General features: G+C 43.8%; 1 long non-coding RNA gene across 1 annotated transcript; it reads left to right on the plus strand.

Annotated features, from left to right (window-relative positions):
• The first annotated feature begins 5,513 nt into the window (after positions 1-5,513).
• On the plus strand, positions 5,514-14,093 carry LOC309844369. The gene is made up of 3 exons (XR_014300645.1): positions 5,514-6,070; positions 11,702-11,885; positions 13,709-14,093. It is a non-coding gene; the product is annotated as an uncharacterized lncRNA (long non-coding RNA).
• The last annotated feature ends 1,474 nt before the right edge of the window (positions 14,094-15,567 follow it).

Here is a 15,567-nt window from a genome sequence, read left to right on the forward strand (position 1 = left end):
GATTCCTTTCCTCAGCTTCTCCTCTTAGCTTTAAGCGGTGTGGATGGGTTAGATTGGCTCTAGAGGCCAAAAATTTAGTAATACTTGATAAAAGTTTCGGATAAGACAGAGGTCAAAATTCTTCATTATATCATTCAGAGTATATTGTAGGATTGCTATCACACATTAATCATCATCTCCGAATGTATTCAACCAGTTACAAATCCACGGAATGGTATTATCATGAGGTCCCTATCTGTGTAATTTGTTCACAATGATATTATAGGGAACTCCATCAAAGACATTGTTAACATCAATAGGAACTGTATCTACTGCATCTGATGCCTCCTGTGGTTGTCCCACCAACAAGCCTATCTCATGTGGCCTGGTTCTCAGTGAATCTGAATTGGTCCCAGGAAATGAACATGCTCCCCATCTTGGGAGTTCACATTCCCTCTATTACACAATCTACCCCACAGTTTGATAGGGACCGTCTTACTCCTTTGAAAATCAGTACTTGCCCTTCTTCCAAAGGCTATTAAAGATATGAGAATGGGACAAAGGAGACTGAGATCACACTTTGTAGAAATAATTTCGGTTAGGCATTAAGAGTAATTCCTTGGTCGACATTGTGCTAGCATTCTAAACAATGACTATAGATGTCATCAATAAACTGGCTACTTGGTATCCGGTAATTCCCCTTCGTAGACCCAGAGGTAAAGGTGCGGGTGTGGAGGTCACACAATAGCAAGGTGGGTGTTGCTGTGAAGAAATCGAAGGCTAGGTCTTCCTTGTACCCCTGCTGCTCCCCACTAGCTTTACCTCCGTGTTTGCCAGGAGAGCTTTTCCTCTCTGACGCTCTCTTGTCTGGGCTTCAAAGGCGGATGGGAACACTTTGTGTCCCTACCTTCCCAAGTCCTTGTGAGAACTCAGATGCAAGGCAGCATCACACAAGAGCAAGAGATTATTATTACATCTTCTAGAAGAGTCTGTGTCTCCAGGCAGGACCCACAGCTGTCAGGCCCATGACTCCGGCTGTAAATACTGTGGGCTCTTGGAAGCATGTTCCCTAACTGGGTGTCACCTTTCCTGAGCCAAGCAGCCGCCAAAACTGATTGCCTCTGATTTATGTTTTGGGAACGGATCCGCATATTGTTTTGTTAACAGCTATCTGAGGTTCGAGAAATCTTCCGAGTGGTACCACCTGAAACGCAACAGCTGGATTGGGGGCTGTTTGGGGGGCACTCAAGGGGCATTGATGTACTACAGGGATTCCCCCCACTTTTCAAAAGTCCGAGTTCTGCTGTTTGGCTTTTATGAGAGACCTATGGAAGGACCTGTGTTCACTAAGTGAAAGAAATCTGAGGAAGATTTTCACCTTTATGAGAAAAAGCGAGAAGTGCAAACAGTGTTGAACATTTGTTTTGTAGCCTGCCATGGCAGAGATGGCGAGCATGCCGGCAGGGGGAGAGAGGCCGCGCCAACCTCCTTCCTGGGGACTGTACCCAGCGTCTCAGCATCAAGCCGCTGCAGTTTTGAACTGTGTCTGGGAGCAGCTGTGCTTTAGCTCCATTTATTTTGTGCAACAGTGAGCAAGATGTGTCCTAAAGTACCAGGAAAACTTAAGAAAGGTTATTTTTGGGGTCTGGGAATGCTCAACAATTTTTCCATATAAGTTAATAGTAATGACTTGTTCACTCTTTGTTTGCCATTTTGGCTTATTAGAGGTTTTGTAGGAGTGTGCTACTTGAGGATAGCAGGGAAACCTGTATCCCCTTCCTATGAGCAAAGTTGGTAGTAAGTTTAAAAAGGGGAATTAGTGAATCCTCAATGCCTTCAGCACTGAGGAGGTAGTTTTCCTACTTTGATACAGAAAATACATCTTTGGTTCTTTTTGGACCAGTCTGCCTCTTGTTCACAAATGAAGTAAGCTGCAGAGAGCCCAGGAAGAGAGTGAGGACAAGGGATAAGACTTAGCATCACCTTAACAGTAAGACGTCTATCCAGTGCCTGTCATTCTCCCTGTTCACCCACCCACCTGCCCACCCATCCCTGGATCCATCCGTTCAACATTCAGTAAATATTGACTACACGCAAGGCACTGAATAAGACCAAAATCTTGCCCTCAAGGAGTATATGGCTTAGTATATGAGATAAATTACATATAACGGGTGATAAAAAATCTTATTACAAGATCAGACAGAGATTGCTCCGAGTTGGATGGAACCGGGGAAGGATTCAAACTAAACTAAAAAACAAAAAGTAAATAAGATTTAGATATATGGACATAGGAGAAGGTTTTTCTAGGCAGAGGGAATCACCAAGGGCAAAGACATGAAGGATGTGAACTTTGGAGACTGCATGGGGCTTTGTAGGAGAATAATGGGAGAGAAACTGGGAAGGTAGCCCGGGATAGTTGGTGGAGGGTCTGGAATGCCAGGTTAAGGATTCTGTGCTTCATTCAGAAGGAAATGGGGAGCCATTCAGGATTTTGAAACAGAACTATGTTTCAGAAAGATCACCCTATTTACCAGTGCTATAAGTTGGAAGCAAGGTGATGGAGCTTTGCCTCCAAGCCCCACCCTCTGACTCTCCTGTTGTGGCCACTGCTACCACTGGCCAGAAGGAAGGTGGCGCCAGTTAACCCTCAAGAAGAAAGGCAGGTGCGGTGGGTCTGTGAGCTCCAGCCTCAGATTCCCCATTCAGGACTGTTGTGCATCTGCTCATGCTGTGAGTGGGGGTGCTGGGGCCTCACAGCTACATCCCTCTCTGGGAATTGCCTTGGGCAGGAGAGAGCTGCCCCACCTCAAGGTTATTCCTCCCCTTCCATGACTGTTTGATACAGAAATTAACAAAAGTCCTGGCCCCTTTGCCTCGATGTGGAGGACAGCTCTGAAGGAGCCGGAAGCCCCTGAGCCCCATGCAGGATCACCCAAAGCCTCTCTGGTACTTAGTGTGTACCCTGACCAAATGATTGCACACACGTCTCCATCTCAGAGACTTTTCCCAGGATCCAGACTGCAGGCAATGGGTCCTCCTCTTCCGCAGCTCCATCTGCTGCTGACCTGCCCGGTGGATGGCTTGTTTCAGCCACGTGTCATCTCTCTGGATCGGGGCTGGAAGTGGGCAATGCTGCCCTTATTCTGCGGAGATTCCTTCTGTGAATACAGGGTTTTCTCTAGGTCTGGAAGGTCTCTGGCCCTTCTCAGGCGGTGTTCCCCAAAATGTCTTCCACAGCATGTTTACAGAGGTGCTTCTTATAAAAAGTGGTGGTCAAACAAGGACTCAGGACCTGGAGGTTAGAATTGTAGACAACGCCCAGGTGTATTTGAGTATAAGAGCCTCTTTCTCAAAAACTGTATCAGGGATTAAGGAATTGTTACTCTGTGCCTTTGAGGGCTCTTATGGGGCTGAAATATTCATTAGTGACGGGCAAGACCAGTATCTACTTGGGATGATGGTTTTGACACCAGTGTTGAAAGCTCGTGTGGTTCAGCATCCATGCAACCTAAATGATGAGCTAAGCAGGTGGGGATGGGGGGGCCTGGGAATCAGACACGTACCTGTCTAAGGGGGGCTGCTCCTACATGATCCTACACAGACATTTCCGCGAGGGAGTGCCAGCCCCTGTGGCCAAATCTCCGTTTTTGCAAGAGAAGCCAGATATATGTATTTTTATTATTATTTTTTAAAATTTAAACTTCTTGAGTTTTAATTCGATTTTTCAGAAAATACTGTGTTTGTGGAGCAAAACATTGTCTACAAGCTGGATGTGGCCTGCGGGCTGTGGTTGTCTGCCTCTGTTTTAAACCACTATACATGCTGGAAAGAGTGCCAGAGGCAAAAAAAAAAACCCCAAAAAAACCAAAAAACAAAAAACCCCAAACAACCAAAAAACAAAACGTAAGCACATTTGTGTGTTCATTTCTAGAGGGGGCTCTGCTCAGTAGTGGTCAACGGGGGAGGGGGTCAGGGTGAGCTAGAGAAAAGGGGGGCCGCCTGCTGAGCCTGTGCACGAGCAGACAGCTGAAAAGACGCTTCCAATATGTATTGGCCTCTTGCCTTCGCAGGGATTGGAGAAATCTTCGGGTTTAAAAAAAAATCTTATTTGCAAATTTACTTATTCCTTAAATTCCTTCTTAAAACATTGCTTTATGTTATTTAATCTTCAAGAAATCCTTCAAGGATTCCCAGTTGTGCACGAGATAACAGTTGGCAGTTAAGTCCCTTTGTATTAAGACTACACATGCGATTCATTCATTCATTCAGGTGTGAATTCCTTTATTTGACACATAATGCAAATAATTATACAAATAATTATCAAATGCTGCATTGTGCAACAGCATGAGGTGCTTCCAGGAATAGAAAAATGAGTAAGATGTTATCGCCGCCTTGCAACAACTCCGTGCAAGCAAGGCAGCACGGGCTGATGGCAACAGTTCACACGTACGGACCACCTACTAAATGCCTGGGCCTTCACTTAGTAGCTTTCTTAAACTATCTATTTAATCCTCATGCCAACCTACTGAAGAGGCAGCTATTATTTCTGACTTCAGTTTAGGGAAGGAAATGGAGGCCCATTTATTTTCCACACTTGGCCCAAGGTCAGAGTTCTAGGGGCTGGAGCTGATCAGAGTCTAGTGGATACTTTCTCAACCATTATTCCACCTGGTGCCCTGAGAACGGGCTCTGAGCACCTTAGGGCTCTGGTGGACAGGGTGGTGGAGGTGGCTGGACATTGGGTGCTGAGGACATGCACGTGGGGGAAGGAGTTCAGGCAAAGGCAGTAAGCAATGGCTCAGTAGTGGGGAGGCCAGAGTGGGTCCTGGGACCCCAGGGACCAAAGGTGAGCAGCACTGAACAGCTTCCATTGGGGCCTGTCAGAGAAGAAGATCCTTAGACCTCAATAGGCCCTACAAAGGAAGAAACAGAAAGAGGCCAAACAGTTCATCCTCTTTAGAGAGGAAAGGCAAAGGTAAATCACAATGAAATGCCACATTTTCCACATTAGATTAACAAAGATTCAAAAGCTTAATACTACTTAGTATTGCCCAGGGTTCTCCTTTTCCACAATATTGATGGGAGAGACAATGGGGAAAGCCGTTTTAAGTGCACTTTGGCTGTATGTGTGTAACTACATTTTTAAGCACATACCTTTTGATCCAGAACCCCCCCTGAAGATACGCACACACGTACATACCTACAAGTATAGAGACTGTAAGAATAGTAGCACAAACGCAGGTGCACATGTGTGTAAGGGTGTGGCATTTTCAGAAACAGCAATTTACAATTGACCTCCCGCAATGAGGAGTTAGGTAAATAAATTATGCAAATTAGGGAAACTGTTGCTTATCCCTGGGAACTAAAGGCCAAGTCTTCCCCAGGCCTGCAAGGGCGGCCATGGTCTTGTCTCTGCTTCCCTCATCAGCCTCACTCACCGCCACTCTTCCCCTCTACTGCTCCTCTACTGCTCCTTGCTGTTCCTCATGCAGGTCAAGGCTGTGCCATCCTCAGGGACTTTGCTTTTGCTCTTGTTCTTCTGGGAAGGTTCTTTCCCCAGACTCCCTCCCTTGCTTCACTTGTATCTCTGGCCAAATATCACCTCATGGTGGGCAACATCCAATATGGCTCCCACAATCCCTCCTCCTGGTGTTTGCACCCTGTGTGATTCCTTCCCTTGGAGTGTGCCCTGGACCTCTGACTCGCTACTGAGGAATAGAACATAGCAAAAATGAGGGATGCCCCTTCTGAGATTGATTATGAAACACTGTGACTTCCATCTTGCTGACTCCATCTCTCCCTCTCTGGCTCTTCTCTCTTGCTCATTGTGATGAAGCCAGCTGCCATGTTTTGAGCCAACCTATGGAGAGGCCCATGTGACAAGGAACTCAGAGAAAGTTCTAACAAACAGCCCTTGAGAAACTGAGGCCCTCAGAGGACAGCCTGTGGGACACTAATTCTTGCCAACAACACGTGTGTTTGAGCCCTCAGGTAACTGAAGCTCTGGTTGACACCTTGACTACAGCCTGTGAGAGACCCTGAGGCAAAGGATGCCACTCAGCTGCTTCTGGATGCCTGTCCTGTTGAAACCGTAAGTTAATAAGTATTGTGGTTAAAACCTCCAAGTTTTAGAATAATGTGTTACACAGCCAGAGATAACTGATACAGAACCCCTGAGAAAAGTCTTCCATGACTATGTAGTCTGAACCAGCAACGTCCTTTGTTGTACGATGTTCCTTAACCTGCATTGTTTTTCCTCATGGCATGCGTCTTTGGGACATCTTTTATTTTATTGGTTTGTTGGTGTATTTTTTTTCTCTCTGCTAGGATATAAAGAAGTCTCATGAGAGCAAAACCTTTGTTCTGTCTACTATTGGGTTCTCGAGCACCTAGAGCAGTGCCTGACCTTAGGTGGGGGTTTGCATTAGATGGGTATTTGTGAAGGCAGGAATAAATGCAACTAACGAAGAGAATGAGCTAGTCTTACACATCCCGACGTGGGAGAGTCTTTTGGGATACAACCTAATTGGGTGGGGGCAAATTGTGATTCAATCTACATAGAGAGTGGTTCCTTTTTCATATCTAAAAGTTTGTATATCCATCAAAAATTTCAAAGGATACATATCCAAGTGTTGGTGTTTTTCTCTCAAAGAGGAGATGGTGGGGCTACACTGTCTTCTTAAACATTTCTAGTTTTTAAATAATTTACAATAATTATTCTGGGATCATCAAAAAATGAAGACAATTTGTAGAATTTCTAAGGTCAACAACTTGCTTTTCAATGTTCCTGTGTAGTCTCTGGGTGCAGCTCAGGGGAGGCAGCAGGCCACTGTTCTGGACCAGCAGCCCGAGGGCTCCCCCTTCCAGTGGCCAGAAAGGCCTCTCCCGGCACCCTCCCCAGTCAGACAGCAGTGTCTGGGCAGCACACAGGAAGAGCTCATCTCTCTCCCACATGACAGACTGTCAGAAATCTAGCATGTTTTCTGTGAACATTTCTTGGCAATAATTACAGAATAGGAAATAAGAGGTTGAAAAGAAATAAAAAGACAGTACAGCAAAAATAACTCTTTTTGCAGTGCAGTCTTGAGGGGATAAGGCCTCTGAGGAACTGGCAGGTGGAGCAGAGGGCTCTCATCCTCTGCTCCACTTGGGGGGAAAGTTCTCATGGGGATGCTAAGGTTGGGTTTTGGTGAAGGTTCCGGTGAGAACTCCAGGCACACAGACTCCTTTGTCCTTATCAATGCTGAGTGTGTCTGTGCAGGAAGGTGCCTGGAGCTGTTCCACTGAAAGCTTCAGGGTTCCCTACAGATTCAGAGCCAGCATGGGAGAGGGAGGTGGATGGCAGCCTTGACAGAATTCCCTACACACCTTGGTTTGGGGGTAGTTTTCCATCAACTTCCCAACCTCCTATCCCCTACCCCCCCATATCCTCTGTGCTCTCATGGCTGCTGTGCACATGGACTGGGATGGAAGCTAAGCCCCTGAGAGGAGGGCCTCTGGTTTTCTGTCCTTTATGAAGTCTTCTGCGACAGCCAGTAGGTGCTCACATGGTGTGGCTGACTGAGCAAGTGGTCACACTCACATTAGCGCCTGCCCTTTCCAAAGTGTGCTCAGGCATAGTCTGACCATTGCAGAGCACAGCAGGATCGTAGACACATTCTTTCTGTGTTCCATACTTTGATGAAAGGGACCTAAACTCACAGAGGCCACTCTTAGGCAAGCAGCTTGAACAGTGGACTTCTGAGCAAGGTAGAAGAGTCCACAGTGACCTCCTCACTCCCCCAGGCTGAATGCAAACAGGCCCTTTAGGTGACCCACCTCAAAATATCCATAAGCCCTAACTGACCAATGGGTTACTTATACACAGACATAGGTACACATGTTCCCCTTCTTCCTCACCTTCCCCCTTAAATACAGCCCCCTACCATGGCCTCCTGGCAGACAGTCTCTCCTGCCCACTGCTCCCTTACGGTGTATTTGATAAAATTCTATGTCCTTTGTTCTGCCCTGGGTGAATCCTCTCACTGCCTGGCTACTGGCTTCCACCCAGTCAGGTCACCCCACATTTGCTGGCCCTTTCCCATGAAAATTACATTTTTTAGGCTGTTAATCAGTTATATAACTTAGTCCTCTTGTTCCCCAACCTTTTCTCCTTTGTTTAAAGGAACTGTCAGATATCTTTCTTTAAATCTTGCTTTAATTATGGAATATTTCCAAGATATAGTATTTTGAATATCTCAAACATAAATGTTCATGGACCTGAATCTCTCGACTACAACAAATATATATTTTGTCACAGTAATTTCACTTTTTTTGAGAAATAAAATGTACAAATAAATTCAAAGCCTCCTTTATTTTTCATTCTTTGCTCTTCATCTCTTTATCCTAAGAGATAAATAATATTCTGAAATTGGTGTGTATCTTTCCCATCCATGTTTTATGTTTTATTACATATATATATACATCTATAAAAATAAAGTGTCCATATATAATGTATCAAATCTTATTGTCTGAGATTCCATAACTCAGAAGGAGGTGTTCAATATTGATTCACAGAAACCAGATGTATTCATTTTGATCCCCGTGTTCTGAGTGTCATGGTATGTCCCCTCCCCAGCAGCTGTGTAGGGCTCATTTCTCCATTTTCGTACTATTCCTGAGTTTTATCAGACTTTTAAAAAATTATCAACCTGATAAATATGAAATGATATCTTATTTTAATTTGCATTTTCCTCATTATCAGTGAGGTTGGACAACTCGTGCTTTTACTGGCCATTCAGACTTTCTCTTTTATCAGTTGCCTCCTCTTACATTGTGGTAGACTGTAAAAAGGGACCATGACAACAACCTTACATAGTTCCACCATACACACTCTGGGCTCAGACATGTGACTTGCCTTGGTCAATGACATGAGAAAACGGGAGGCTTGGAAAGACCCGAGAGTGGTGCTTGTTTTTGCTTGCTGCTCTTGGGAACCCTGCATCTACCGCCACGTGAAGAAGCCCAGACTAGCCGGCCAGATGCTTGTAGCCCAGGAACCTCCATTAGTCCTTCCAACTGCCAACCATGAGTGAGGCCACAGGTCATCAGCTGACCACAAACATGTGGGAGCCCAGCTGACCCTTTGAGGGAGAAGAGAGCCATTCCCTCTGAGCCCCGCCTCGATTGTCAACTGTAGCCAAGTGGAGGACTGCTGTTTGAAATCAGTTATGCAGATATAGCTCCTTAACACACACCTTTTCCCCTTTTGATTGCTTGGCTTTTTTCTTTTTCTTTCCTTTTTTTTTTTAGATTTTATTTATTTATATGACAGAGAGAGAGATCACAAGTAGTCAGAGAGGCAGGCAGAGCGAGAGGGGGAAGCAGGCTCCTGCTGAGCAGAGAGCCCAATGTGGGGCTCGATCCCAGGACCCTGAGATCATGACCTGAGCTGAAGGCAGAGGCTTAACCCACTAAGCCACCCAGGTGCCCTGCTTGGCCTTTATCTTATTGCAAATCTCTTTCTCCACAGGCCATTTCTCATGTAACTCTGTGAGTAAATTTATGAAGTAGATGTCAATATTACCATTTCATAGATGAGGAAACTAGAATTAAAGAGGTTTAGTGACTCGTCAAGGATCACGCAACTAGCAAGCAGGGCAGGATGGATTTGAATCCATGGCAGTCTGACTACAGAGCCCAAGCTCAGGGGCATTTATTTCACTGCCCCACTTCTCTCACACATTGAATCCAGTCAGGCAGTGGAAATGCTTTAGGGTAAGAACTATGCCACGTCTCTCCTCAAACTTTTTTTTTTTTTTCCCCAAACTCTGGTTTAGAAATTTTTGTTTTCAGTGGTATACTGGAACCAGCTCATACTGGTCATGAGAACATCTCTTCACAGTTCTAAGTTCAGTGACACCACTTTTGTGTTTTGGCATTGGCTGTGGCAGGAATATTCATACCATGGAAATCAGCAAAGCTACAAACCTGGGCTATTTTTTTTCTTCTTCCACAGAGCTGAGTTATCAGCACACCAAAAACTGGACTGAGCTTCCATCTCTTCCGTATACCTTGCAATATATGTCCATTTTAGTGGCTTGTTAGCATCGTTTGGGGATATGAGTCCATCATCCAAAATATTTGCTATCCCTTTTCACTTCATACTGCCCACAGATGTGATCAGTATAACTTTGATGTCTTCACTGGGCTGTCAGCTGAGCTGGAAGGGTTGGGAGTAGAGACTTCTCTCTGTTTCACTTGCTTCCTTAATCAATACTTCTATTCCTCTACTAATGGGCAGCATTCCCCAAGTGTTTTCTCCATGATAAGCAATAGTCTAAGCTTTTTCATTGTATTTTGATATGGAATCTCTTCAGCAACCCTACAAGGTATGAATTTGAGGCACAAGGAAACGGAATTCTGTTTTTTAGGGGTCTGCATTAGCTAGCCAATGACTGAGCTGGGATTTGAACTCAGTTTGTTACCTTCCTTTATCAAACCATCTTTCAGTCCAATCCTTGAGACTATAGCTGATCTACAAGGACACGGAGGCCAGGAGGGGAGTTGGATTCAGTGGTAGGGTTCGCTGGGCAGTAGAGAGCCACTGAAAGTTTTTGAGTGAGAGTGTGATTTTTTTTTCACACAGTACATAGGATATTTTGTCAAACTAGAGTATGACTAGTCTCCTCAACTAGGAGAAAGACCAGGGGCAGGAAATGTATTTGGGGGCACTATAGCCATCATTTAGAGTCTGATGGTGTCTGTGGAAATGAAAGCACTCATCTGTGTGTGGCTTTCACTCTACCTGGGTCAGGCTCCTCGCTGGCCAGTCCAGTTGCCAAGAGCTATTCCCTCAGTCCAGGGCCCAGCTCCTATCTGCTTTATTTCTTTCATATAAAAATAGTTAAAACTTAACCACAGGTATATTACTATTATTGAGCCCTCCTCCCACAACATCATTCCACTTAAGTACATGTCGCCCGACTCAAGACAGTTTTGATGTAATCGTTTCCCATATCTGTCATTCCTCACCAGTGACCCTGAGGTTCCTCATGGGCAGGGACTGCATTGTGTACTTGGCGGGCTCTGCCATGTCGAGATCATCAGAGTTACCCCATAAGTGCTTGTGGAATAGAAGAAGGCATAAATAACTCTCCATTTTTTCCCCCACTGGCAAGCTCATTGACAATAGGTGCCTGGAGTAATATAATTAGGAAGCTCCAAAATAAAATAGTGTTAAGGAACTACTTAAATGCTGTAAAGGAAAGTGGAGAAGACAGCCAATTAGTACCTACGAGCACCCATGATTTCTACATAATAGAAGAAGTCATTTATTGGATTTAGTTGACTTAGGTTCCTGGCTGCGGGCTATCCCCCTGAGTCCTTAATTGCTTCATCCTGAGGAAGGAAAGTACCCCCCTCCCACCAGTTCAGAACCAGGTGATAAAGTGTCCAGACAGAGAAACCCTAAACCTCGGCAGATTTGAGAATGCAGCTTGAGAACCAAGGAGCCCGTATGAGGGGGGCAGAACCAACAACTACTGAGCATTTGGTGTGTGTAGACACTATACGGAACACCTTTTCTTCTGGTCTCCATCAGAAACTGCTACCCATGTTTTGTTTACACTTTGCAAGATGAGAGAACAGAGCTCTATAAGGCTGCATAACAGCCATAACAGAGAAGAGACACAAATCCACTTCTATCTGGCTCTAAGAGCAATGCTTTATTGTTTACCCACAGGACAAGGCTGGTCATTTAAGTGCGTGAGTTAGACTGAGTGTAAGAAGATTCGGAGAAGGATGCAAGCCCCGTTTTAAGACATTCAGAAGCAAATTTGTAAAAACTTCTAGTCAAACAAACAACACTCCCATCTCTCAGTGTTTGCAGGCTGGACTTCACCGTTTACAAGTTTCATTTTAATAAGGTAAGGGACTGCACTCAGTCAGGGATGGGAGACAGGGATCCCTCCGGCATTTTCTTTCTTCTCTCTCCCGCCTTTTATTAAAAAAGATTTTATTTGTTTATTTGAGACAGAGAGAGAGAAAGAGAGAGAGAGAGAGGGCCAGTGCTGGGGTGAGGGAGAGGGAGAAGCAGACTCCCTACTGAGCAAGGAGCCTGATGTAGGGCTCCATCCCAGGACCCCGAAAACATGACCTGAGCCAAAGGCAAGACGCCCAACTGACTGAGTCACCCAGGTGCCCCTGGCATTTTCTATGATGGGCTACTGTTAGCTTGCGAAACTAGTCTGGAACTGCATCTAACCTATGAGGGGGAAACCATGACTTACAGAGGTTGTGGAAGCAAAGAGGTTGTTCAGAGATCCAGCTCAGGTGGTACTCCTAAAGACAACCAGAGCCAGACTGTCAGCTAACAGGCTCCGCAAAGAGAGTAGGTCCAGTAACAGGCTGATATGTGGCAAGAAATCTGGGGACCCTGGCAAATGGAATGTTAGGACAGTCTAGGAACACACACGTCATCTGATTCCAAAGGAAAGTAAAGGCGGCCTCAGAGAGGTCAGCAGGTGATGGAAAGGTGGGTGGGGAGGTGGTCAACAGGAGAGAGGTCAGGAGTAGGGATCAGAACAGTAGCTCCAAGGCTGAGCATTCAAAGCTGACATTCTCTCTCTGAGGTGGGGAGAGAGGACACAGCCTTCACCTGGGGAGATCAAGTGGGATTTAGATTTTGGGGGTTGTATTCTAGAACTTACCCTGGATGAGAGAGAAACCTGTCCCATGCATGTTAGAGGGATGTGTGTCATAAGCACATACACACACAGTAAAATTTATGTAAGAACATAAATTTATGTAAGATAGTTATATCCCTTGAGATATAACTATTAATGCTGGCATATCATTCCCCACAACCTTGGACATTCACTTTCATAGATAATACCATACACACCCCAGGAAAATATTTTTCCATGTCTCTTGCTCCATGTCACTGAAACACAAGTCAACTCATTCAGGTATGTGGGTATGTGGCTGTTGTCATTAGAAAAAAACTGGGGAGAGGTAGAGCAGCGGAAGCACTTAGGTAAGAGAAAAGACAAATTACATGTCAAATCCCTTCTTTTAGGTAGCATGAAGGCGATAGGTTCTGCATAATGAAGTGGTAAAGTATGTTTTTTAGTAGTTCCTTCTTTGGTTTCTTTTCATGTTCCAGTTTGAGGTTCTGGAGGTACTCAGAATTATTATGGTATTTACAACTGTTATGTGTGGTGGATAAGTAATATTTTGCAATATTAAAAATTTATACTGTTCTTAAATTTGTATATATATATATAGGTCTATGTGTAACATCTGTAGAGTATGACACTTATTACTGATATGGTCAACTGTGTGAGCATTCAGTGCTCAGATTACAAACAATCTTATTTTTACAAAACATTTATTAAGCTTTAGGGACGCCTGGGTGGCTCAGTTGATTAAGTGTCTGCCTTCAGCTCAGGTCATGATCCTAGGGTCCTGGGCTCGAGCCCACATTGGGGTGAGCCTCTTTTTCTCTCTCTCTGTCAAATAAATTTAAAAAAAAAAACTTCAAAAAATATATTAAGTCTTAACTAAATTTTCAAAAAGTTTAATTAAAAATTAAGATTGATTTAAAAATTTGATATTCATTAATCATAGTTTATGTTTTGCCTTTTAAATTAAATATCTATTAAACTGAATATTTTAGAAGAAAATATTTATAAGTATTTGAGAAATAATTTTAACTTTTTTTAAAGATTTGTTTATTTATTTATTTTAGAGGCAGGCACAGAGGGTGAGGGAGAGAGAGTCCCAAGAAGACTCTACAATGAGCACAGAGCCTGACACGGGACACCATCTCATGACCCTAAGATCACGACCTGAGCTAAAGACAAGATTTGGACACTTAACCGACCATGTCACCTAGGTACCCCTGATTTTATAAATTTTATACTCAATTTACATTTTCAATGAAAACTTATTCAAAGTTTACACAATTTGAATACGATTTGTATTTTTCTTTTTGCAGAGTGGACTCATTTCATTGTCACAACAAACTTGTGAGAGGAGTATTAGTGTCCTTAACTGTGCCAATTTAACACAAATTATATGAAACTCTTGATCAGAGGAACATACGATTTTATTGAACTGAAGATAAGAAAAATAAATTTTATGGAACATAAATAATAATTTATGAATTGTATATGTATTAATTACTTAAAGATCATCAGTTTATCAATGGGCCTCCTCTATATAAGCAATGATGATTAAATCCAATCAACCTTGATATTTTAATTTTGGTCATATGAAACCATAGGTTTGTATATATTTTTAAATTTTGTTTTTGTGATGATATAAATATCAAGGTAAGAAGAGAGAATATAAGTTATTTACCAGTTTGTTAGCTCAATTTGTAACTTTTAAATATTTAGGTGTATGTGGGTTTAGTGGGTTGAATTATGGCCCCCAAAAGATACGTTCTGGTCTTAATCCCTGGTACCTAGGAGATTGAGATTATTTGGAAAAAGGACTTTGTAGATGAAATTAAGTGAAGGATCTTATGATAGGGTCATCCTGGCTTAAGCATGTGGGCCACAAGTCCAATGACAAATGTCCTTACAAAAGAGAAGACATAGAGACACAGTGGAGAAGGTCATATGAAGGGGAAGGCAGGCCCAAGTCCAGGAATACCCAGGGAGCCCCCAAAGCTGGAAGATGGAAGGAAAGGTTGTCCCCTAAGGCCTTCAGTGGGAGTATGGCCCAGCTGACACCTTGACTTCAGACTTCTGGTCTCTAGAACCATGAAGGAGTACATTCTTTCTGTTTAAAAAAACAAGTTTGTGATAGTCTGTTAGGATAGCCTTAGGAACCTCACACAGTGGACTTCCATCTGTACCCTTATCCTAGACCTAGACCCTGCTAACATTACGAGTGGGCCTAGCTGCTGGGAGACAGTACTTTCAAGATTTCAAAACTGCTCCCCGTTCTAGGCCCTGATGCCTTTGCTGCGAGATTATAAATTTCTTGGAAGTGGAGATCTATCTTTGTCTTCTTTATAGCCCCAACTTCTAGCCAGGTGTTCAGTATGAACTAATGAAGGAATGACTAAATTAATGAATGAATGGTGGTCATCTGAGGGCAGGCTCCAGAGCCAGGCTTGCCCAGATCAAAGTCCAGTTCCTGGCCCTATGACTGGGGCAACGTTAAATAACTTACTTGACTCGCCACCAAAATCTTTGTTCATCCTCTGTAAGTTGGAATAACAGCACTCACTTCACATGGTAGTTGTAAGAATCAAATGAGTCACTCAATATAAAGTAGCCAGCATATAAGAAAAACTAGGTAAATGGTAGTTGCTATCATCGTCATCATCATCATCATCAATCATCATCATCATCCTTATTAATATGTGATACTAATAAGGCCCCACTTTAAGGCCTTCATTCACACTGTTCCCTTTGCCTGAGATAGTCACTCTTTCCTCCGCTTACTCCTATTCATGGTCCTGGTGTCAGTTAAGTCTGACTTCTTCCAGGGTGCCTGAGCCCTGAGTTTAGATCAGTAGTACGCTCCAGTGTTTCGGTTCTTTTTTTCTGCACGTCCGTGAGCTCTATGAGGGTAGACGGTATGTGGCCTTGA

The sequence above is a fragment of the Mustela nivalis genome, assembly GCF_964662115.1.
Source record: "Mustela nivalis genome assembly, chromosome: 1".
NCBI lineage: Eukaryota > Metazoa > Chordata > Mammalia > Carnivora > Mustelidae > Mustela > Mustela nivalis.